This window comes from Canis aureus, chromosome 18, assembly GCF_053574225.1.
Source record: "Canis aureus isolate CA01 chromosome 18, VMU_Caureus_v.1.0, whole genome shotgun sequence".
Lineage (NCBI taxonomy): Eukaryota > Metazoa > Chordata > Mammalia > Carnivora > Canidae > Canis > Canis aureus.
The window spans coordinates 41,777,381-41,804,262 of NC_135628.1; the positions used below are offsets into that span (position 1 = coordinate 41,777,381).

At 38.9% G+C, this 26,882-nt stretch overlaps 1 protein-coding gene across 14 annotated transcripts in view; it reads right to left on the bottom strand.

Moving 5' to 3' along the window:
- The window catches only part of GNGT1 (G protein subunit gamma transducin 1), a 340,050-nt gene that overhangs the window by 116,478 nt on the left and 196,690 nt on the right, over window positions 1-26,882 (bottom strand). For 5 of the 14 annotated variants that reach the window (XM_077856902.1, XM_077856900.1, XM_077856907.1 and 2 more), the window contains one exon: window positions 7,854-7,957. The exons of the other annotated variants lie outside the window; for them this stretch is intronic. The gene's annotated coding sequence lies outside the window, so the exon portion shown is untranslated. The remainder of the gene's footprint in view (window positions 1-7,853; window positions 7,958-26,882) is intronic. 14 annotated transcript variants of the gene reach the window in all.

Below are 26,882 nucleotides of genomic sequence, written 5' to 3' on the forward strand. Positions count from 1 at the left end.
TTCTGTACCAATATTCTTGGAATTTCTGACTCCATACAAACAGCAATTGGTAAATATTTTGCTATTGTAGATTACAACAAAATTCCCTAGAATTTGTTTCAATTTTGTACGATACACATTCCCATTAGTAACTCCAAAGACTCCTCTGTCATAGAGGCTTTTGCAACCTCTTTTCATGTCTTTTGGAGTCTCTTGACCACCTATAATGATCATTCATTGCCTGGAGGCTTCTGATGCAAAAACTGTCTCCCGTGACCCAGTGCTGTATGCCATTATACTGGCAATTTTTGGCCCCACACTGGACATGTGACACTTCATAACCAGCTGTCTTCCTTGTCTTGGATCATGGAAGCAGCAACCCTCAAACCCAGCTTGACTGCTGAGGTGACCTGCTACAGAATAGAGACAAGCCCAGGCTCTCTGACATATCCTTCCCGCAGGAGGGGTTGCCTCCTCTGTCCTTAATCTCCTGCGATATGCCACAGTATAAAAGAAGATAACTTGTCTCCAAGTATCTGGCTATCTGAGCCCCTTGGGATCAATTAAATGAACAGCAAAAAGAGTTTGTGAACTTTATGGTGAAATTATTTATCACCATCACAAATGATGGAGCTCCCCAGAGAGCAGCTGCTTTCCATTCCTTAACCAGGATGTCTCATAAAGGACAGGACACAAGAATCAGCACAATTGGTCAGACTTCAGGTGATAAAAACCTGGTTGTCAGGTATCTTAGCACTGGATGCCTTGGCCAACAATCAGCCCTGTCTGCACATTTTTAGTGTCTTGAACCATCACAAACGGTCTGGATATCTGCTCTACTCAGTGGCAGCAATAACGATTCCCTATCCACTATTGTTCCCTCAGTTCTTTACCCTGAGAACTCTGGTAATTTTTTGCCTCATAGACACCTCAAACATACATCAAGGTCACACATGTTTCTATACACATTTAGTGTATAGGCTAAAATCCATAGCCTCATCAAGACTCTTCTTATCCTCTTCAGAGTTCTAGATGATACTGATAGTGACCAAGGCTCTCATTTACTTTTCAGAGTACATATATCATTGGGCTCTTGAAGAAGACATTCAAGGATCTGTTTTTCCTCTTGCCAGTCTCATGCAATAGGCTTCATGGAATGCATAATGGCCTTCTTAAATAAGTTCAAATTCATTGAAATGAACATGACACATTTTGGTCATCAAACATTAAGGGCTGGATTGTAACAAAGAGTTTGACTCTGTTTTCAGATGTTTGAATGCTGAAAGCTTTTTTTAAAAGATTTTATTTATTAATGAGAGACACAGAGAGAGAGAGCGCATGCAGCAGAGACACAAGGCCAAGGGAGAAGCGGGCTCCATGCAGGGAGCCTGACGTGGCACTGGATGCCGGGTCCAGGATCAGGACTTAGGCTGAAGGTGCCACTAAACCGCTGAGCCACCACCGGGGCTGCCCTACTGAAAGCTTTTGAGCCTCACCATTGCTTCTTCTCCTTTGTCTCACGTCTGGACAGGCTAATAAGAAAGCCCAGATGCTCCCTTCTTTGGCCCTGATAAGAAATTCAAACCAGGCATACCCTTTTCTGTAAGGGAACCCTTCCTCTACCCCACTCTCCCTCTCCACCATGAAAACCTCAAGCAAGCCTCCTTCCTATACTCTTTCAAGACATTTTTGAACCAGCCTGAGAAATCTGCCCTGCTCTCCCCAGAAAACCTGTTGTCTTTAGTCTCAATATCCAAACCAAATTTTGAGTGAGTGTCCATTTTGTTTCTATACGATGGTCATAATATCTTGCCTATATCAAAACTTTTGTTTACCAATGCAAATATAGAAATTCAAAACTTGACAAATTCTGCTCTCTTTCTTGAGTCTTCCATTAAAAGTAACATGCAGAAGGAATGCTTTTGTTCTCTGCCCCCCAGATAGGACCTATGTCCCAAAAGCTATGTCCTATATATTATATGTAATATATAATATATTATATATATTATATATATATATATCCCTTGTTGTTTGATGAGACCATATTATTTCCTCTCATTTTTAAAAGACTCCTTGCTGTAATGGTACACGATTTGTCTGAGGGCACCTATGGCAGAGTGTATTTGGTTATATACAATGACATTCCCAGAATTTCCCTCAAGAACATCATTAGGTTACTATGGTCTTTACCTTTTCTGGCTTTGCCTGTGATTGCCTCTCTTGTTCAACTTCAGTTATGTATTATTTCTGCATAACTATCCCTAAACTCAGTAGCTTCAAACAACCACCTTTTATTTGCTTACAATTCTGTGGGACAGGAATTTGGACAGAGGATAGTGGGGTTGACTCAGCTCATCTTTCTAGCACATAGTACATCTGGTGTGGCTCAAGTGACAGGGGCTGGCTACCTCATTTCCACTGGGGTCATATACTTCGGGCCTCTGTTTTTGCTATTGCCTGGACACCTCATTTCTCAACCATGTGTACTCTTCATATGGTCAACTTGACCATGTGCACAGTGTGCTCAAGGTAGTTGGATTTCTTACACGGCAGCTGGCTTTTCCCAAAATGCAAAAATGTAAAGTGCAAAAGCAAAAGCCTCTGGGTTTTCCTAAGGCTTCAGCCAAGAACTGATACAAAGTCAATCCTGCTGCATTTTATTGGTTAAAGCATATTTCAGAGCAAGTCCAGATTTACAGGGGAGACTACACAAGAATGAGGGTACTGGGAGTCTGGTTAGTTGGCTGGTAACTGAAGCAATAGTCTACCAACTTCCAGGGCAATATCTATTTCCAAAGCTACTATCAACTTTACACAAATTGGTCTAATTCCTGGCAAATTGGCTATGTTTTGGCTGCAGTATTTGTGTGTAACACAGTTCCACAGTGGCAGACACTACACAGTCCTGCAGATAAAGTTGTGCTAGAAAACATGAAAAAAATGGCTACAAATCATACAGAACAGGAAAGTAGAGCTCAGATTGCCTTTCTCTCGATAAAACTATCAGATTGAAAAACTATGAGTAATTTCCTAAAATCTAACTGGCTCAAGAGCTCATTTCTATCACAGTATAATATCTTGGACTCACTATATTTTGTTTGAGTATATTGTGAGAAATAATAGCTACCTTTGAGCTCAGTGGGGTTTTCTATTTTATATCGTTTTTGTTCATCTTTTAAAAGTATTTAAGCAGTGCTTGCTTACAATGTATATTGGGGAGAAAGCAAGCAAGCAAAAGGGGGCACTCACATGTGCACAGATCATAGAGAGGAAGCCGAGTGATCAAGTGAAGATGAAATGAATTGCCAAGTGTCCATTTAGATAACAAGCAGGATAGTGTTATTTACTTCCATTCCATTACTGACATTTTCTTTCACACCACAGGTTGCCATGACCCCTCATTTTGTAGCATTTCATGATTGAAATCCTGCCACATGACATTTCACTAACCACATTTCATTGAACATCTCTTAACCCTTGACATTTGGGCACTGATGATATATTTGAACCTGCAATATCAGAAATCCTTTCCTTAGATGTAAGCAATATTTTAAAGTCAATGAGAGGGATGGAGAGGTCTTCTCCATATTTTAATAAGACATTTCTCATATGTTAAGATTTCCTACTAATATTCTTTAGATGCAAGTTAAAAAATAATGATTTTCCTTCCATTATGATTTTCTCAGCATATGTTATAATCTTCGTAATTACTATAAAGTTGTTCAGAAGAAGTATCTTTTCTTTTAAGGACCATAAGTAGTTTATTATTTTCAATTGTTCTTTGCTCAGCAGAGTCTACTTGCCAAGTAGACTTTTCTTCCCCCAGCTTTATTGAGGTATAATCAGTAATTAAAAATTACATATATTGGGACACCTGGGTGGCTTAGTGGTTGAGTGCCTGCCTTTGGCCCAGGGTGTGATCCTGGAGTCTCAGGATCGAGTCTCACATCAGTCTCCCTGCAGGGAGCCTGCTTCTCTCTCTGCCTATGTCTCTGCCTCTCTCTGTGTCTCTCATGAATAAATAAATAAAATATTTTTTAAAAATTACATATATTAAGGTATACAACTTGATGATTTTATACACATATATATTATAAAATTAAACTATTTAGGCGTACCTGGGTGATTCGGTTGGTTAAGTGTCCGACTTGATTTTGGCTCAGATCATGATCTCAAAGTTATGGGGCTGAGCTCCATGCTGGGCTCTGGGCTTAGTGTGGAGTCTGCTTCAGATTGTTTCCCCCATCCTACCCCCCATGCCCCATGTGCTCTCTCTTTCTCTTACTCTCTAAAATCAATCAATCGATAAAATCTTTAAAAGAAAATAAAACTATTTAGCATATCCATCACTTCATATAGTTGCCATTTTCTTTTTTTTCTTCTGTCTTTATGGTGAGAATTCTTAAGATCTACCCTTTTAGCAAATTTCAAGTATACAATTTAGTATTGTTAACTGTAATCACATTATTGTACATTAGATATCCAAAACCTACCAAATAGACCCCAGCACTTTTATTTATAAATTTATTTTATAATTTATAATTTTTATTTATTTATTTATTTTTATTTTTTTATAATTTATAATTTTTAAAAAGATGTATTACCATTTAACCTAGATTTTAATGTTCTTGTTGAATTTCTATGTAAGTTTTAGAAATGCAATTAACTCTCCTGTGTTCCTCAAATAGCTGACAATACTTACTAATCAACTAACTATCAGAGACTGGCAAACTATGGCTCATAGGCAAATACCATCCATTGCCAGTTTTGTAAATAAAGTTTTACTGAACCATAATCATGCAATTCATTTACATATCATTAATGGTTACTTTTGTGCCACAATGGCAGGATCGAGTGAAAAGACACTGTATAGCCCACAAAGCCTAAAATATTTACTTTCTGGCCCTTTATGGAAAAAGTTTGCTGATCATTAAAATACTGTGCAATTTAATAAGAAAGCATTTTGAAATATTTGACTAACTCCTGAAAGATGTAATAGTTATATATCTCAAGATGAGATCAAATGTACACAAACTTCTTGACACCTACAGAAATTTACCTGTCACCCCCATTGTGTATTTCATTTTCCGTTCTTTTCCTCTGTGCAATTTCCTTGCTTCTTCTCTTTAGTTGCTCTTCTTTTTTGGCTGTTTATTAAAGTGTGCTTCATGGACCACCTCAAAATCACCCAGTACTTATAAAAAAGCAGATCTTTGAGTCCCATGCCAGACTAACTGATGATTCTTCAACTCTCAAGAGGCCTTTAGGGTAGGCATTTCCATTCTACTATGCTTCCTATTGGTCAGTGCAAATGATAGGTTTTTGGCAACTTCCAATTCCTTCACATTTCATGTACAGTCACTATCAATTAATAGCTTTAGATATCACTGGAAAGCTTGGGGGATCAGCTGTCTTAAAAAGAAATGATGTTCCTCCCCATGCAAAGTAGCTTTCCCAGAAACAAAATGGGTATTTTGATCACTCTGACTTTTGTCCCAATTTCTCAGTTGAGTTGAATTCCAAATGGGAGTAGAGGTGAATGATAATCACACTGAATCCGAGAGATGACACCTCTAGGGAATTCGTATTGGTCTTTTCTTAGCACTTGGATTTGGGATTTAAACCAAACCAAATGGGACAATTTCAGTTGAAAAGGATTAGCTTTTAAGTATAAGTTAATAAATGTATCAGCACAGAACTACAAGTACACCATAACTTAGGACTTGTATTACATAATACATAACTTGTATTCAGGAAGGTTTACTAAAATAGACACATATTAATAAGATAGAGGCAGAAAAGTATCTGTAATCATGCAGAGGGAGAAACAGAAAAACTATAACATAAAAATGAAAGGGTGATCTTGATTAATAAAAGAGTCTAGTGGATGGAACTGGAGGGTATTATGCTGAGTGAAATAAGTCAATCGGAGAAGGACAAACATTATATGGTCTCATTCATTTGGGGAATATAAATAATAGTGAAAGGGAATAAAGGGGAAAGGAGGAAAAATAAGTGGGAAATATCAGAAAGGGAGACAGAACATGGAAGACTCCTAACTCTGGGAAACGAACTAGGGGTGGTGGAAGGGGAGGTGGGCAGGGGTGGGGGTGACTGGGTGGCAGGCACTGAGGTGGGCCCTTGATGGGATGAGCACTGGGTGTTATTCTGTATGATGGCAAATTGAACACCAATAAAAAATAAATTTATTATTTAAAAAATAAAAAATAAAAAAATAAAAGAGTCTAGTTTTTGCTCCAGTCACTTATTAAGCCCAGACATAGCCCTTGAGATTTGTATGATAACCACTGGGCCATATAATAAATTTCTGTATTGATTTTAATCAGTTAAAAAAAGCAAGGGTGGGGGAATTTGGTAAAGGTGGTCAAAAGGTACAAGCTTACAGTCATAAATAAATACTGAGGATAAAATGATGACTATAGTTAACAATGTTCTATAGTATATTTGAAGAGAACAAATCCTGAAAATTCTCACTGCAAAGAAAAACAATTTTAACTTTTTGAGGTGACAGATGTTAACTAAAGTTACCGTGGTAATCATTTCAAAATATATACACATGTCAAGTCATTATGCTGTATACCTTAAAATTATGCAATATTGTGTGTCAGCTATATATTAATAAAATTGGGGGGTGGGGGAAGCAAATGTTATTGATTTAAACAAGATTATTCCTATAAGAAAATAACTTACATAGTTTCTATAAGCCAGAAAACTTAACACTTGGTAGTTTAGTATTAGTTATCCATTTCTGCATAGACATATTACCCCTAAAATTCAGCAGCTTAAAATAGCAACCATTATTATGTCAGGAATACTGGCATGGCTTGAGTGGGTGCCTCTGGCTCAGGTTCTCAGAAAGCTGCAATTAAGGTGCTGGCCAGGGAAACAGTCATCAGAAGGCTTATTTCCAAACTCACTCAAGTGGCAGTTAGAAGGCTTCAGTTCTCTGGGAAAGCTCACAGCATAGCAGGTGACTTTCCTCAGGACAATCAAGCAAGAGCATGAGAGAACAGCTCAGATGCCATATTTCAAGCCGCTCTAATGGAAAAACCCATATGGCAGAGAACCAATTCTCTGGTCAATAGTCTGTGAAGCCACATGAGACCTCTTAGAAGCTACTCCCCTAGTAGAACCTTGTGATGTCCATAGTCTCAGCCAGCACACTGCTTGCAGCCTTACAGAAGACCTGGAGCTAAGAAATGCTCCAGAGAAACTACGTAATACAAATATAACTAAAAAAAAGTTTAAGTTGACATATCAAACACCAAACATTAAGCAAAAAAAAAAAAAAAAGACTTTAAGGCAAAAAGGATAATCAGAGATAAAGAGAGGCCTGTCATACTAAAGGTTTAATTCACAAAGAACATAAAATAACTCCAACTTTTCATGCACCTAACTTATATATCCTTGTTAATTGTAAAGCAAAATTTACCAAAAGTAAAAAGAAAGATGGAGAAATGAACAGTATAATGATCCAAATTTGCACACCTTTGTCAGTAATGAGTTGTGCAGACAAAAAATGAGTAAGAGCAAAAGTTGTTAAATAATTTTTATTAAACATTGTCATTAGCAAAACTCATCTAACCCAAATGTAAAGAATACTTCACCGAATATTCATTCTTTCCCAGCATAAAAGAGCATTTAAAAAATTCACCATATGCTGGGTCATAAGGTTAATCTAAACAGATTTCTAGAACTAAAATAATAAAAATACATGTCTCTTTCAACCTTAGCTCAATTGTAGTATAAAGAAGAAAAACAACACTGTGTACTCACCATCATGTAATTCACATTCTAGAATATTTATAGTTATTTATTTACTTATATCTATTGTTTGTTGATGGTACATTTACCTTTCTTGGAGAACAGAGATTTTTTTTAACTTTTTGGTGTTTGTTCGCTAGCTTCCCTTTTGCTTTCACAGATGCATCCCATCTCCCAGCACCTACAATAGTGTCTGAAATATATAACATATATATTTGTTTTTGTTGATGATGTTGAGTGTTAGGATCAAAAAGAGAAGTTATATATCACCTAGCATTACCACCAGACCTAAATTTAGTTTTGTTGAGTTACAAATGAACAACTAGTAACTGAGTGACTAAATCAGGATAGAAATATATTGACACTGTGTCTGCTATAGTGAGGAAGAATGTTCCAGGCAGAGTAGTTGAAAGAGGAGAGGTTGAAGAAATGGCTGCAGAATACTGATGGAAGCTAATGCAAAATTACTGAGGCAGGTGAGGGTAACCCTGAGAACAATACTGCCCAACTGAGGAGGGGACCATTGCTGGCCTATGGCTTAAATAGGTAAAGGAGTATTAGTAAAACTAATTATAACTAGTTATATAATTATAACTATATAGTAAACTAACTATATTGATTATAATAGATTATAATCAATTACACATGATGATCTCTTCGCACGTATATTGTAATTTCTTTATTGTCTCTTTAGCTATGTCTAATATACTGTTTAATTTCCATCAAGTTCTTAATTTTATATTTAAAATTTTTCAACTTTTCAGTTTTAGAATTACCATTTGGTTCTTTTCTAGAGTTTCCGATTTTATACATAAATGTTTGATTTTGTGCTTTATTTCCTTAATATATTAAGCATAGTTACTTTATTTTTTTAAAAGATTATTTATTTTTTCATGAGAGACACACAGAGAGAGAGAGAGAGAGAGAGAGAGGCAGGCTCCATGCAGGGAGCCTGATGTGGGACTCAATTCACAGACTCCATCCCGGGACTCCAGGATCACACTCTGAGCTGAAGGTGGCGCTAAACTGCTGAGCCATCTGGGCTGCCCAAGTGTAGTTACTTTAGATGGTGTCTGGTAACTATAACTTATCTGGATATCTTCTGATTTTGTTTCTATTGTCTTTTATTTATCTTATGTTTAAAATTACATTCTTATATATAGGTTGGCTAGTTTTTATTGGGTGCCAGAAAATAAAAATAACCAAATCTGAAGATAATTTGAAAATTGATATAATGTTACATTCCTCCTGGATATTAGTTTTGGGCAGATATTTACCAACACTAGTTATCCTGGGATTCCCTAATTCAATTACACATGAGATGATCTGTAGTTAGGTTTTAGATCTGAAGAGAAAGGTTTTATTTTGCTTTCACTCTTATTTCCAGATGAGAGGATTCAAGGTCCCCATCCAAAACAGGAGGTTTAGTATTTCTTTTAGTGATCCCTGGATTCCATGTATTTTTTCCTAACTTAGTAAGTCCTATTGAAAATACTTTTCAGGAGTTGCTGGCAAGATGGTGGAAGAGTAGGGTCCCCAAGTCACCTTTCCCCACCAACCTACCTAGATAACTTTCAAATCATCCTGAAAACCTACAAATTCGGTCTGAGATTTAAAGAGAGAACAGCTGGAATGCTACAGTGAGAAGAGTTTGGGCTTCTATCAAGGTAGGAAAATGGAAAAAAAATAAACAAAAAAGCATCCAGTGGGGGGGTCCCCATGAGGAGCCGGGCTAAGGCCGAGGTGAGTGCCCCCAGGACAGGAAAGCCCAGGCCCGGAGAAGCAGGAGCTGCATCAATCTTCCCGGACAGAAAGGCGCCCGCAGGGAGCTCGGGCAGGACCGCAGGAGGGGTGGGGATGCCCTCAGGCTCCCGGGGACACTAACAGAGCACTTGCACCCCGGGGAGAGTGCGCCATACCCGGCGCCCAAGCTCCCTAAAGGGCTGCAGCGCGCCAGCTGGACCCGGGAGTAGCTCGGAGGCAGCTCCGGACGGAGGGAGCTGCGCTGCCGGGGATTGCAATGCCAGCGGCGCAGGCCCAGGAGCCCAGGGCGCTGGGGTACACAGCCCAGGATCCGGCGCTCCCCCCAGAACAGGAGAAGGCTGGGAGAGCACAGGGCAGCAAGGACGCACCTGCGGCTGGTCGGCCCCGAGCTGTTCAGATCAGCGCCCCGCCCCCGAGCATCCAGGCCCCTGCAGACTGGGAGCTGCGGTAGTTAACACGAGACCTGACTCCAGGGCTGGAAAGCTGGCTGCTGCCACTGTTGTTCTTCCTCCTGGGGCCTCACGGGATAAACAACCACCACTGAGCCTCACAGTGGCCTCACAGGATAAACAGGGTAAACAACTCCCACTGAGCCCTGCACCAGGCAGGGGGCTGAGCAGCTCCTCCAAGTGCACACACCTGAGAGTCAGCACAGCAGGCCCCTCTCCCAGAAGACCAGCTAGAAGGATAGGGGAAAAGCAAGTTATTGACCAAGCAGCACTGGGAAGTTCCAGGGGAAGACCGAGGGATTTAGAATCAGAGGATACTCCCCCTTGTTTTTTGTTTTCTGTTTGTTCCCCCCGCCCTTTTTCTTTCTTCTTTTTTCTTTTTTTCTCTCTTTTTCTCCTTTTTCCAGTACAACTTGTTTTTGGCCACTCTGCGCTGAGTAAAATGACTAGAAGGAAAAAATCACCTCAAAAGAAAGAATCAGAAACAGTCCTCTATCCCATAGAGTTACAAAATTTGGATTACCATTCAATGTCAGATAGCCAATTCAGAAAGACAATTATAAAGCTACTGGTGGCTCTAGAAAAAAAGCATAAAGGATTCAAGAGACTTCATGACAGCAGAATTTAGATCTAATCAGGCTGAAATTAAAAATCAATTAAATGAGATGCAATCCAAACTGGAGGTCCTAACCTCAAGGGTTAATGAGGTGGAAGAACGAGTGAGTGACATAGAAGACAAGTTGATGGCAAGGAGGGAAACTGAGGAAAAAAGAGAAAAACAATTAAAAGATCATGAGGATAGGTTAAGGGAAATAAACGACAGCCTCGGAGGTAAAAATCTACGTTTAATTGGGGTTTCCGAGGACAATGAAAGGGACAGAGGCCCAGAATATGTATTTGAACAAATCATAGCTGAGAACTTCCCTAACCTGGGAAGGGAAACAGGCATTCAGATCCAGGAGATAGAGATATCCCCCAAAAATCAATAAAAACCGTTCAACACCTCTACATTTAATAGTGAAACTTGCAAATTCCAAAGATAAAGATCCTTAAAGCAGCAAGAGACAAGAAATCTCTAACTTTTATGGGGAGAAACATTAGGAAAACAGTAGACCTCTCCACAGAGACCTGGCAAGCCAGAAAGGGCTGGCAGGATATATTCAGGGTCCTAAATGAGAAGAACATGCAGCCAAGAATACTTTATCCAGCAAAGCTCTCATTCAGAATAGAAGGAGAGTTAAAGAGCTTCCAAGATAGGCAGAAACTGAAAGAATATGTGACCTCCAAACCAGCTCTCAAGAAATACTAAGGGGGACTCTGTAATAGAAAGAGGAAGTCCAAGGAAACAATCCACAAAAACAGGGACTGAATAGGTATAATGATGACACTAAATTCATATCTTTCAATAGTAACTCTGAATGTGAATGGGCTTAATAACCCCAAAAAAGGAACAGGGATTCAGACTGGATAAAAAAGCAAGACCCATCTATTTGCTGTCTACAAGAGATTCATTTTAGACATAAGGACACATACAGCCTGAAAATAAAAGGTTGGAGAACCATTTACTATTCAAATGGTCCTCAAAAGAAAACAGGGGTAGCCATCCTTATATAAGATAAATTAAAGTTTATGCCAAAGACTGTAGTAAGAGATGAAGAGGGACAATATATCATACTTAAAGGATCTATCCAACAAGAGGACCTAACAATCATGAATATTTATGCCCTGAATATGGGAGCTGCCAAGTATATCAATCAATTAATAAACAAAGTTAAGACATATTTAGATAATAATATACTTATACTTGGTGACTTGAATGTAGTGCTTTCTACAATCGACAGGTCTTCTAAGCACAACATTTCCAAAGAAACAAGAGCTTTATATGACACACTGGACCAGATGGATTTCACAGATATTTACAGAACTTGACATCCAAATGCAACTGAATACACATTTTTCTCAAGTGCACATGGAACTTTCTCCAGAATAGACCACATACTGGGTCACAAATCAGGTCTTAACCAATACCAAAAGATTGGGATTGTCCCCTGCATATTTTCAGACCATAATACTTTGCTATTAGAACTAAATCACAAGAAGAAGTTTAGAAGGACTTCAAACACGTGGAGGTTAAGGACCATCCTGCTAAAAGATGAAAGGGTCAACCAGGAAATTAAGGAAGAATTAAAAAGATTCATGGAAACTAATGAGAATGAAGATACATCAAAAACTTTGGGATACAGCAAAGGCGGTCCTAAGAGGGAAATACATCACAATACAAGCATCCCTCAAATAAACTGGAAAAACCTCAAATACAAAAGCTAACCTTGCACTAAAGGAGCTGGAGAAAAAACCGAGAATAGATCCTACACCCAGCAGAAGAAGAGAGTTAATAAGGATTCGGCAGAACTCAATGAAATAGAGACCAGAAAAACTGTGGAACAAATTAATAAAACCAGGATTTGGTTCTTTCAAAGAATTAATAAGATAGATAAATAATTAGCCAGCCTTATTAAAAAGAAGAGAGAAAAGACTCAAATTAATAAAATCATGAATGAAAAAGGAGAGATCACCACCACCACCACCAAGGAAATACAAGCGATCTTAAAAACTTATTATGATCAGCTATACGCCAATAAATTAGGCAATGTAGAAGAAATGGACGCATTTCTGGAAAACCACAAACTACCTAAACTGGAACAGGAAGAAATAGAAAACCTGAATAGGCCAATAACCAGGGAGGAAATTGAAGCAGTCATCAAAAACCTCCCAAGACACAAGAGTCCAGGGCCAGATGGCTTCCAGGGAAATTCTATCAAACATTTCAAGAAGAAACAATACCTATTCTACTAAAGCTGTTCTGAAAGATAGAAAGGGATGGAATACTTCAAAACTCATTTTATGAGGTCAGCATCACCTTAATTCCAAAACCAGACAAAGACCCCACCAAAAAGGAGAATTATAGACCAATATCCCTGATGAACATGGATGCAAAAATTCTCAACAAGATACTAGCCAATAGGATCCAACAATACATTAAGAAGATTACTCAGCATGACCAAGTGGGATTTATCTCCGGGATGCAAGGCTGGTTCAACATTCGTAAAGCAATCAACGTGATAGATCATATCAACAAGAGAAAAAACAACAACCATAGGATCCTCTCAATAGAGGCAGAGAAAGCATTTGACAAAATACAGCATCCATTCCTGATCAAAACTCTTCAGAGTATAGGGATAGAGGGAACGTTCCTCAGCATCTTAAAAGCCATTTGTGAAAAGCCCACACAAATATCATTCTCAGTGGGGAAAAACTGAGAGCCTTTCCCCTGAAATCAGGAACACGACAGGGATGTCCTCTCTCACCATTGTTATTCAACATAGTACTAGATGACCTAACCTCAGCAATCAGGCAACAAAAAGAAATAAAAGGCATTCAAATTGGCAAAGAAGTCAAACTCTCCCTCTTCACCGATGACATGATACTCTACATAGAAAACCCAAAGACTCCACCCCAAGATTGCTAGAACTCATACAGCAATTCGGCAGTGTGGCAGGATACAAAATCGATGCCCAGAAGTCAGTGGCATTTCTATACAGTAACAATGAGAGTGAAGAAAGAGAAATTAAGGAGTCAATCCCATTTACAATTGCACCCAAAAGCATAAGATACCTAGGAATAAACCTAACCAAAGAGGTAAAGGACCTATACCCTAAAAACTACAGAACATTTCTGAAAGCAATTGAGGAAGACACAAAGAGATGAAAAAATATTCAATGCTCATGGATTGGCAGAATTAATATTGTGAAAATGTTGATGCTATCCAGGGCAATTTACACATTTAATGAAATCCCTACCAAAATACAATGGACTTTCTTCAGAGAGTTGTAATAAATCCTTTTAAGATTTGTGTGGAATCAGAAAGACCCCGAATAGCCAGGGGAATATTGAAAAAGAAAACCATAGCTGAGGGCATCACAATGCCAGATTTCAGGTTGTACTACAAAGCCGTGGTCATCAAGACAGTGTGGTACTGCCACAAAAACAGACACATAGATCAATGGAACAGAATAGAGAATCCAGAAGTGGACCCTCAACTTTATGGTCAACTAATATTCGACAAAGGAGGAAAGACTATCCACTGGAAAAAAGACAGTCACTTCAATAAATGGTGCTGGGAAAATTGGACATCCACATGCAGAAGAATGAAACTAGACCACTCTCTTACACCAGACAAAAAGATGAACTCAAAATGGATGAAAGATCTAAATGTGAGACAAGATTCCATCAAAATCCTGGAGGAGAACACAGGCAACACCCTTTTTGAACTCGGCCACAGCAACTTCTTGCAAGATACATCTATGAAGGCAAGAGAAACAAAAGCAAAAATTAATTATTGGGACTTCATCAAGATAAGAAGCTTCTGCACAGCAAAAGAAACAGTCAACAAAACTAAAAGACAACCTACAGAATGGGAGAGGATATTTGCAAATGACCTATCAGATAAAGGGCTAGTATCCAAGATCTATAAAGAACTTATTAAACTCAACAGCAAAGAACCAAACAATCTAATCATGAAATGGGCAAAAGACATGAAGAGAAATCTCACAGAGGAAGACATAGACATGGCCAACAAGCACATGAGAAAATGCTCCACATCACTTGCCATCAGGGAAATACAAATCCAAACCACAATGAGATACCACCTCACACCAGTGAGAATGGGGAAAATTAACAAGACAGGAAACAACAAATGTAACAAATGTTGGAGAGGATGTGTAGAAAGGAGAACCCTCTTACACTCTTGGTGGGAATGTGAACTGGTGCAGCCACTCTGGAAAACTTGTGGAGGTTCCTCAAAGAGTTAAAAATAGATCTGCCCTAAGACCCAGCAATTGCACTGCTGGGGATTTACCCCAAAGATACAGATGCAGTGAAACGCCGGGACACCCTGCACCCCAATGTTTCTAGCAGCAATGTCCACAATAGCCAAACTGTGGAAGGACCCTCAGTGTCCATTGACAGATGAATGGATAACGAAGATGCAGTTTGTGTAAACAATGGAATATTACTCAGCCATCAGATACAACAAATACCCACCATTTGCTTCAATGTGGATGGACCTGGAGGGTATTATGTTAGTGAAATAAGTCAATCGGAGAAGGACAAACATTATATGGTCTCATTCATTTGGGGAATATAAAAAATAGTGAAAAGGATTTAGGGGAAAGGAGAGAAAATGAGTGGGAAATATCAGAGAGGGTGACAGAACATGAGAGACTCCTAACTCTGGGAGATGAACAAGGGGTGGTGGAAAGGGAAGTGGGTGGGGGGCTGGGTAACTGGGTGACAGGCACTGAGGGTGGCACTTGATGGGATGAGCACTGGGTGTTATGCTATATGTTGGCAAATTGAACTCCAATAAATAGAAATTTAAAAAAATAAAAATAAATGTTTTCAACAATGAAATATGTAATATAATCATGAGCAATCACAGTGTAATAAAATGTTAAGATCTAAAAACAGAAAAGAAAATACTTTTCAGCTTCTCTGCCTCCTTTGTATTTCTACTGCAAGCAGTTGATGCTTTTTTTGGGAGAAGTGTGCCTCCCGTGCTAAGTTCACCTCTCTGGATTTCCCTCTTTGCCTTGATATTTACTTCATAATTCTTTCTTGCTTTAGTAGCCTTCTAATATCTTCAAATAGTATGCTTTTTAATAATTTGACCAGTTTTTTAAATTGTTCTTAGCCCTTAGGAAGGATTGGTACAAATGACAAAATCTGCCGTTACCACAAGTAGAATCATATTTATTTGATCATCTGACATATATAATTTCAAGATTCTAGTACAAACTCATAGAAATTATTGTGAATATAATCACAACTATTACTTGATAGTAGACTCTTATCTATGCCAATAAATTGTTACTCAGAAAAGAATTTTAGTTATACAAATAAAGTAGAAGACATCTTCACACATGGAAGAAATTCTCAAACCTGTCACAACTAACGGAATTATCGTAAGGTATCTAGTGGAGATTTGGTACCGGAAGAGTAACAAGAAATCTAGACTTGACCACATGGGGTCTTCCACATATTCTTCTTTATTTACATCTGAGAAGTGTTGAGTGATACATTTGTATCATGTTCTCTCTCCACCACCCACCTTAATTTCTCATCTTATTACCTGTGCCTGACTCTTCACATGAAAGTCACATTTGGGATTACTGTTAGACTATCAAGCCAGCACTCTTCAGCAACTAAGCATAAGACATACAACCCTTGCTGATGATGATAGTAAGGTTGAGAAACTTGTCTGGTCATCAGTTTAAATGTGGGTGTGTGTCTGTGTATCAAAGAATATGATAGCGATTAAAAGTTTTAATGTCGGGGAGGAGGGGCAAGACGACGGAAGAGTAGGGTCCCCAAATCACCTGTCCCCACCAAATTACCTAGATAACCTTCAAATCATCCTGAAAATCTACGAATTCGGCCTGAGATTTAAAGAGAGACCAGCTGGAATGCTACGGTGAGAAGAGTTCGCGCTTCTATCAAGGTAGGAAGACGGGGAAAAAGAAATAAAGAAACAAAAGGCCTCCAAGGGGGAGGGCGAGTGTCCCCAGGACAGGAGAGCTCGTCCTGGAGAAGCAGGAGCTGCACCAACCTTCCCAGGCGGAAAGGCGCTCGCAGGGAGTTAGAGCAGGACCCCAGGAGGGCGGGGATGCCCTCGGGCTCCCTGGGACACTAACAGACACCTGCGCCCCGGGAAGAGTGCGCCGAGCTCCCTAAGGGCTGCAGCACGCACGGCGGGACCCGGAGCAGCTCGGAGGGGCTCGGGCAATGGCTCCGCAGAGGGGGCTGCGGGCCGGGAGCGCGAATCAAACAGCGCAGGCCCCGGAGCCCAGGGCGCCGGGACACAGCCCAGGATCCGGCCTCCACCGGGACAGGCAGAGGCCGGGAGGGCCCAGGACCGCAAGGACGCTCCTGCCCCGAGCTGAGCAGATCAGCGGCCCCGCCCCGGAGCCTCCAGGCCCTGCAGATGGAGAGCTCCAGAGTTAACTGCGGGAGCTGACTCCAGGGCTCCAGAGCTGGCCCCGCCACTGGGGTTGTTCCTCCTACGGCCTCACGGGGTGACCAACCCCCACTGAGCCCTGCACCAGGCAGGGGGCAGGGCAGCTCCCCCAAGTGCTAACACCTCAAAATCAGCACAACAGGCCCCTCCCTCTTAAAATTCCCCTTTAATAAGAAGTTCAGCGGAACAATCCACAAAAACAAGGACTGAATAGATATCATGATGACACTAAACTCATATCTGTCAATAGTAACTCTGAACGTGAACGGGCTTAATGACCCCATCAAAAGGCGCAGGGTTTCAGACTGGATAAAAAAGCAGGACCCATCTATTTGCTGTCTACAAGAGACTGATTTTAGACAGAAGGACACCTACAGCCTGAAAATAAAAGGTTGGAGAACCATTTACCATTCAAATGGTCCTCAAAAGAAAGCAGGAGTACCCATCCTTATATCAGATAAACTAAAATTGACCCCAAAGACTGTAATAAGAGATGAAGAGGGACACGATACCATATTTAAGGGATCTATCCAACAAGAGGACCTAACAATCATGAATGTTTATGCCCATAACATTGGAGCTGCCAAGTATATCAATTAATAACCAAAGACAAAATTAGATAATAATACACTTATACTTGGTGACTTCAATCTAGTTCTTTCTACACTCCATAGGTCTTTTAGCACAACTCTCCAAAGAAATGAGAGCTTTAAATGATACACTGGACCAGTTGGATTTCACAGATATTTACAGAACTTTACATCCAAACTCAACTGAATACACATTCTTCTCAAGTGCACATGGAACTTTCTCCAGAATAGACCACATACTGGGTCACAAATCGGGTCTGAACTGATACCAAAAGATTGGGATCGTCCCCTGCATATTCTCAGACCATAATGCCTTGAAATTAGAACTAAATCACAACAAGAAGTTTGGAAGGACCTCAAACACGTGGAGGTTAAGGACCATCCTGCTAAAAGATGAAAGGGTCAACCAGGAAATTAAGGAAGAATTAAAAAGATTCATGGAAACTAATGAGAATGAAGATACAACCGTTCAAAATCTTTGGGATGCAGCAAAAGCAGTCCTAAGGGGGAAATACATCACAATACAAGCATCCATTCAAAAACTGGAAAGAACTCAAATACAAAAGCTAACCATACACATAAAGGAGCGAGAGAAAAAAAAAAGCAAATAGATCCTACACCCAGGAGAAGAAGAGAGTTAATTAAGATTCGAGCAGAACTCAACGAAATCGAGACCAGAAGAACTGTGGAACAGATCAACAGAACCAGGAGTTGGTTCTTTGAAAGAATTAATAAGATAGATAAACCATTAGCCAGCCTTATTAAAAAGAAGAGAGAGAAGACTCAAATTAATAAAATCATGAATGAGAAAGGAGAGATCACTACCAACACCAAGGAAATACAAACGATTTTAAAAACATATTATGAACAGCTATACGCCAATAAATTAGGCAATGCAGAAGAAATGGACGCATACCTGGAAAGCCACAAACTACCAAAACTGGAACAGGAAGAAATAGAAAACCTGAACAGGCCAATAACCAGGGAGGAAATTGAAGCAGTCATCAAAAACCTCCCAAGACACAAAAGTCCAGGGCCAGATGGCTTCCAGGGGAATTTTATCAAACGTTTAAAGAAGAAACCATACCTATTCTACTAGAGCTGTTTGGAAAGATAGAAAGAGATGGAGTACTTCCAAATTCATTCTAGGAGGCCAGCATCACCTTAATTCCAAAACCAGACAAAGACCCCACCAAAAAGGAGAATTACAGACCAATATCCCTGATGAACATGGATGCAAAAATTCTCAACAAGATACTAGCCAATAGGATCCAACAGTACATTAAGAAAATTATTCACCATGACCAAGTAGGATTTATCCCTGGGACACAAGGCTGGTTCAACACTCATAAAACAATCAATGTGATTCATCATATCAGCAAGAGAAAAACCAAGAACCATATGATCCTCTCATTAGATGCAGAGAAAGCATTTGACAAAATACAGCATCCATTCCTGATCAAAACTCTTCAGAGTGTAGGGATAGAGGGAACATTCCTCAACATCTTAAAAGCCATCTACGAAAAGCCCACAGCAAATATCATTCTCAATGGGGAAGCACTGGGAGCCTTTCCCCTAAGATCAGGAACAAGACAGGGATGTCCACTCTCACCACTGCTATTCAACATAGTACTGGAAGTCCTAGCCTCAGCAATCAGACAACAAAAAGACATTAAAGGCATTCCAATTGGCAAAGAAGAAATCAAACCCTCCCTCTTCGCCAATGACATGATACTCTACATAGAAAACCCAAAAGCCTCCACCCCAAGATTGCTAGAACTCATACAGCAATTTGGTAGCGTTGCAGGATACAAAATCAATGCCCAGAAGTCAGTGGCATTTCTATACAGTAACAATGAGAGTGAAGAAAGAGAAATTAAGGAGTCAATCCCATTTACAATTGCACCCAAAAGCATAAGATACCTAGGAATAAACCTAACCACAAAGGTAAAGGATGTATACCCTAAAAACTATAGAATACTTCTGAAAGAAATTGAGGAAGACACAAAGAGATGGAAAAATATTCCATGATCATGGATTGGCAGAATTAATATTGTGAAAATGTCAATGTTACCCAGGGCAATTTACACGTTTAATGCAATCCCTATCAAAATACCATGGACTTTCTTCAGAGATTTAGAACAAATTATTTTAAGATTTGTGTGGAATCAGAATAGACCCCGAATAGCCAGGAGAATTTTAAAAAAGAAAACCATAGCTAGAGGCATCACAATGCCAGATTTCAGGTTGTACTACAAAGCTGTGGTCATCAAGACAGTGTGGTACTGGCACAAAAACAGACACATAGATCAATGGAACAGAATAGAGAACCCAGAAGTGGACCCTCAACTTTATGGCCAACTAATATTCGATAAAGGAGGAAAGACTATCCATTGGAAGAAAGACAGTCTCTTCAATAAATGGTGCTGGGAAAATTGGACATCCACATGCAGAAGAATGAAACTAGACCACTCTCTTTCACCATACACAAAGATAAACTCAAAATGGATGAAAGATCTAAATGTGAGACAAGATTCCATCAAAATCCTAGAGGAGAACACAGGCAACACCCTTTTTGAACTTGGCAACAGCAACTTCTTGCAAGATACATCCACGAAGGCAAAAGAAACAAAAGCAAAAATGAACTATTGGGACTTCATCAAGATAAGAAGCTTTTGCACAGCAAAGGATACAGTCAACAAAACTCAAAGACAACCTACAGAATGGGAGAAGATATTTGCAAATGACGTATCAGATAAAGGGCTAGTTTCCAAGATCTATAAAGAACTTATTAAACTCAACACCAAAGAAACAAACAATCCAATCATGAAATGGGCAAAAGACATGAAGAGAAATCTCACAGAGGAAGACATAGACATGGCCAACAAGCACATGAGAAAATGCTCCACATCACTTGCCATCAGGGAAATACAAATCCAAACCACAATGAGATACCACCTCACACCAGTGGGAATGGGGAAAATTAACAAGGCAGGAAACCACAAATGTTGGAGAGGATGCGGAGAAAAGGGAACCCTCTTACACTGTTGGTGGGAATGTGAACTGGTGCAGCCACTCTGGAAAACTTTGTGGAGGTTCCTCAAAGAGTTAAATAGACTTGCACTGCTTGGATTTATCCCAAAGTTTCAGATGCAATGAAACGCCGGGACACCTGCACCCCAATGTTTATAGCAGCAATGGCCACAATAGCCAAACTGTGGAAGGAGCCTCGGTGTCCAACGAAAGATGAATGGATAAAGAAGATGTGGTTTATGTATACAATGGAATATTACTCAGCCATTAGAAATGACAAATACCCACCATTTGCTTCAACGTGGATGGAACTGGAGGTTATTAGGCTGAGTGAAATAAGTCAGTCGGAGAAGGACAAACATTATATGGTCTCATTCATTTGGGGAATATAAATAATAGTGAAAGGGAATATAAGGGAAGGGAGAAGAAATGTGTGGGAATTATCAGAAAGGGAGACAGAACAGAAAGACTCCTAACTCTGGGAAACAAACTAGGGGTGGTGGAAGGGGAGGAGGGCGGGGCGTGGGGGTGAATGGGTGTCGGGCACTGAGGGGGGCACTTGACGGGATGAGCACTGGGTGTTATTCTGTATGTTGGTAAATTGAACACCAATAAAAAATAAACTTATTATAAAAAATAAAAAATAAAAGTTTTGATGTCAATACTGATTATGCATATAGGAAAAGTGGCAAAATGAACTAAAAATTTTTCTAAAAATTGATTTTTCTGCATAAAATTAATGCTAATTACTGTCATTTCTGAAAACTACTTACCATTTATTAATTATGATGTAGCAAAATAATGATTATACATGATTAAATATGCTTCAGTTTTACCTTTTTTATAAAATCAGAAAACTTTGAATATCAGCACTAAAAATTTCCTACATTCTAATGGGTGGTGACTAAGAACGGATTCAAATTATAAGTGATGGCTCAAATTTTATTTTCTTGCTTTTCTTGTATGTATGACATATCCTATGCACCCTAGAGTGGAAAGCTGTATCATAAAAGAGTTTAGGAAGTCTGGGTTTGGCTACTCTCACCTGCATAAAATGACTTTGGCCTCTTGAAAAGCCTTCCTCCCAGTTCCCCAGTGTTTATTTGATTGGCTGAGAATGTCTCATTTGTGCTTATGAATAAGTGTAATCAGTGCTTTGCTGGACTCCTTAGTTCTAGTAAGGGTCAATGCTACTCTTCTAGACACTTGCCTCTGTTCCTGGTCATTGCTGCACTGGGGTTATTTCTGGACTATGTCAGTACTCTGTTTGGCATATTATCCTTTCCAGGTATCATGGCTTCTTACATTGCCACCCGTTGGCAACATTGGCACCATGCTCTGCTGTAGTTTTATCAAACTTATCAAGGTTGGAGACTTCTGCTTGTACCCTAAATGTTTTACAGAACTGGGTTGGGGGATCCCTGGGTGGCGCAGCGGTTTGGCGCCTGCCTTTGGCCCAGGGCGCGATCCTGGAGACCCGGGATCGAATCCCACGTCGGGCTCCCGGTGCATGGAGCCTGCTTCTCCCTCTGCCTGTGTCTCTGCCTCTCTCTCTCTCTGTGACTATCATAAATAAATAAAAATAAAAAAAAATCTATAAAAAAGAACTGGGTTGGCAGTAGGATTTGTTCATGTCCTATTTATAGCTTCCATAAGACATATATATGGAATTACTAGGGAGCTTGGCTGAAAGATAAGTCTGAGTAGTAGACACTGCAACATTCATAATCATCTTCTCCCCCAGAGTAGATAACTTCTTCACTGCAGGACAACCTTTCCAAAGCAAACAGCAACACTGAGTATTGGGTTGTTGTACCATTTATTCAGATAGGCTCAAAAATGCCTGAGCCCCAGAAATGCCTGAGCCCTAAATTCAAGATGAGATTGTAGCTATATATTTTAATAATCCAACTTTATCATACGTGGCAGCATGAAGTTGTTAGTAGTGACAATCTAAAATGTTTAGGAAAGCATTGCTTCTAAGTTTATATAAAATACTCTAAGGAATAGTTGCCAGAGGCAAAGTATATATTTGTCATACTGTGCTATAATATGTGAAGTATACATAACCGCAACGTGCACTTAGGTTGCATTTTGAAAATTCATATACTAATAACAATTTGTGATAGCACACATATGATATCAGAGACCACATTTTTTTTTGTTTACTTAATTGTTTTTAACATCCATCACAGTAAATCCAGCATATGGTGGGTTCTCAATAGACAATGGTCAAAAAGATGAAATTAGAAAGAAGTTAGCTTCTCATTTTAGAACGAACTTTCTAGCTGCAGACATACTTTCAGATGAGAATTTAAAAACCCTTATTAGAAAGCCTGGTGACTGTCTTTTAGAGTCAGACCTGTCACCAGGAGAGGACTAAGGATCTTTTCAAGGTACATCTGGTTCAATAATTGAGGCAAGTCTTTATCAGTTGACAAAACAAAATTATTTTTGGAAAGATTCTCTCTGTTCAAAGTTCTAGAATAAGTACCTTTAGGTAACATACATTTAAATCTAAGTGAAATCCACCTTGCACTTCAAAAGTAACTTTATAAATGTTCTTTTTAAGGATTGATCTACTAAATAAATTGTACTTTTAAAAAACTCCAATGGCAGACTAAAATCATACCAAAATTTACTTGAGAAAATACAGGAAGCCAATGATACAAGAATTGAATGTTTCCCAGTTAAATGAAGTAAGGTGACAAAAAAATTGTATATATTTGAGGTGTATAATATGTTTTGATATATGTATACATTGTGAAATGATCATCACAATCAATCTAGTTAACATATTCATCTCCTTCACATGCTTATCTTTGTGTGTGCATGGTAAGAACACAAGATTTACTCTCAGCAAATTTCAAGTATACAATGAAGTATTATTAGCTATAGTCACCATGCTATACATTAGATCTTGAGAACCCATTCATCCTGCACAACTCAAATTTTATGTTTTGACCAGCATCTTCCCATTTCCCCACCCTCCAGTTTCTGGCAACCACCACTGTTCTCTCTGTTTTTGAGTCCAACTTTTTTTTGTTCTACATATAAATGAGATCATACAGTATTTTCCTTTCTATGTCTGACTTATTTCACTTAGCATAATGTCCTCTGGGTTCATCCATTTTGTCACAAATGGCAAAGAATTCCTTCTTTTTTAAGACTAACATTCCATTACGTATTTTTTTTCACATTTTTAATCCATTCATCTGTTGATGGATACTTAGGTTTATAACAATAGAATTTTACAGGTTCTTACCAATACATTTTATATGCACTAGTGATTAAGTTGGTGATAAGAGGTGAGAACTCCAAAATACATGCAAATCTGTCTATTTAGATCACTGTTAGCTCCACTGAAGGGATTGATATAATGGTGGTCTGGAAAATTTCTAAGATCACAGTTTGAGCTTGCTTTTTTATTTTTTGATTTCTCCCCTCACAGGAAATTATAGAAGAATGTCAGGAATTGGCTATTAATTGGAAATTAATAGACAATAAAGCAATTCATTTGCTCTAAACATTATTTGTAGTTACCAAGGATGTACCATAGTTCCATGAATTAGATTACTGAACTTTCTCTTAGACTAGATTAATATAACATTATAGTGTATTAGAGAGGTTTGCAGTCCCTGATAATCTGCCAATTCTGTTAGTGAGATTTTCATAGTTCTTGGCATTTCTTCTCCAAAGTAATGTAAACTGATCTCATGCCTATAGAGATGTTAGGTAGATATCTTTGCTTTTCTCTGTTTAGGAATAAGTTAAAAAGTGAAATTAGAAAAAAAGTTAACTTCTCATTTTAGATGAACTTTCCAGCAGTAGATATACTTTCCGATGAGAAATTTAAAGTCCTTAAACTAGAAAGCCTGGATAATGTCTTTTAGAGTCAGACCTGTCACCAAGAGAGGACTAAGGATCTGTTCCAAGGTATATCTGGTTCAATAATGGAGGCAAGTCTTTGTTTTATCAGTTGACAGAACAACAATTATTTTTGGAAAGATTCTCTCTGTTCAAAGTTCTAGAATAAGTACCTTTAGGTAACATACGTTTAACATACATCATAACTTCCCATTAAAAGGAGGTGATTTGATTCCATTTCTAATAATACATATGTTGACTCTTTGATATAAATATCTCAAAATATATATACCTGAAAAATGAAGAAATATAATGATTTTTTTCCTAAAAACTATCCATTCATGGACATTTTTCTTCTGTTCCTAAAATATCATGAGGTTGACTTTCTCTAGTCAACTGTTACAGGTCACAAAAACTGAAAATTTGAAGATGCTTTGGATTCCTTTTAAATGAAAAAAATTGACCAGACATGGATACCCTAAAGTTTAAATAGGATGAGCATTAATTAAATAGGAAGAGCATATATCCTACTTGTTCCAGTTCTGAAGGAAGTGTAGACATCTGCAGTTACCCATGGCTCTTCAGATAGATGCCCAAAACTTTCCTGCCCCATTTTGTGCCTTTGTTCTGTTTGTACTTGTCAGGCAGAAATTCTGCAAAAGAAGAGCTTAGGCTGAGTATACTTGCTAACTCAGTGGTTCTCAATCCCTGGCTACATATTAGGATCAGTCACTAGGGAAAAATTTATAAAATACTAATTTTTGGATCCCATATCAAGCTAATTAAATGAGAATTCATTTAGAATGAGAGCCTGGAGAATGATAGTTTTTAATAACAACTTGAGTAACTCTCTTGTGGATCCAGGAATGAGAACCATTGCTTTAGGCGACACTAGTGGACATTCACTCATGTCAGCTCTATTTTCGTTTCTTGGCACTCCCCATTCCCTTGAATTAAATGGGTCATGTCACAAGCTTAGGCCTAAGGACTGTGAGTGATAGTAAATGGAACCTTCTGTGTTCAGTTAACAAAAAGCTCCTGCTTGACTCTCTAGATGTCTCATTTTTTGATAGTAACATCGAAAACTCCATTGAGATAGAGGAGCTGAAAAATGAAGTGACCTGGATCCCTGAGTTAATGAATAAAGGAGGACTGTCCTAGAGAATGTCCAAAGCTTTACATGAGAAGAAAGAAAATTTTGTTGTGTTAAACCATTAAGATTTCATTGTGGTGTTGTATTATTGCCAATCCTGCAGCCTAGAACTTTGTTATTCAAAATGAGTCCACAGACTCAAAGCATTTATATTACCTCGGGTTTGTTAGAAATACAGACTCTCAGGTCTCATCCTGGAGCTACTGAATCCCAAAGAGATTTGTGTTCACATAAAGGTTTGAAAAGTACTGATCTAGCATATTCTGACTAATCATTGTCCTTTTGTGAAATATTCTCGAAGAAAATGCATAGAGACAAAGACCAATTAGGAGAGAATTAGGAGAGTCTTCTGGTATACTCAGAGTTATTCAATCATCCTACCTAGGAACTAAGTGAAAAAGTTGAGATTGCACATATAACGGGTATAAACTAGTTACAAAATACAAATAAATAAGCAAAAATGATATTCAATGATGGTCAATGTAGATGGATCACACCCTTGGCTGAAGGCGGTGCTAAACCACTGAGCCACCCAGGCTGCCCTTCTTCTGCAATCTTGAGGAGTTTTTCCCACAGCAGGTATCAAAATGGCATGTTGGTATAGTACATATTAAAATGGGGTGGGAGTAATATCATTAACCAAGTTGGTCATGACTAGTTTATTTGTAAGAATTTGAGGCAGTAAGATTTGGAGTGATACTTTAAAAATCCAGAAGTGTTTCAGTGGGGAAGGTGAATATTGCCATAACCATGGAAACAGAAGGATAAAATCTCAGAATATGATATGGTTTGCGCAGGGATCACAAGAACCAGGAATGCAGGGAGGCTGTTAGTGTTTGAACAAAGTGACGTCTCTATTTCAATCAAGCCCTTTTCCTTAATTTGCCTGTTTAAAGACTTCAGAAAGCACAGTAGGCATGTCCACCGATCATAGATCTTTTGTAGTTATGGATCTCATTCCTAACAACTATTTTCCAAGCATCCGGCTCCCTGCATGGAGCCTGCTTCTCGCTCTGCCTGTGTCTCTACCTCTCTGCCTGCCTCTCTCTCTCTCTCTCTCTCTTTCTCTGCCTCTTTTACCTAATTGAGCATGGATGTAATAGCAACTTTAAAGTTCTTGACTGAAAATTCCTATACCTAGGTAATCTCAGATTTGCATTCTACTGATTATCTTTTCCTTTTAGCATAAT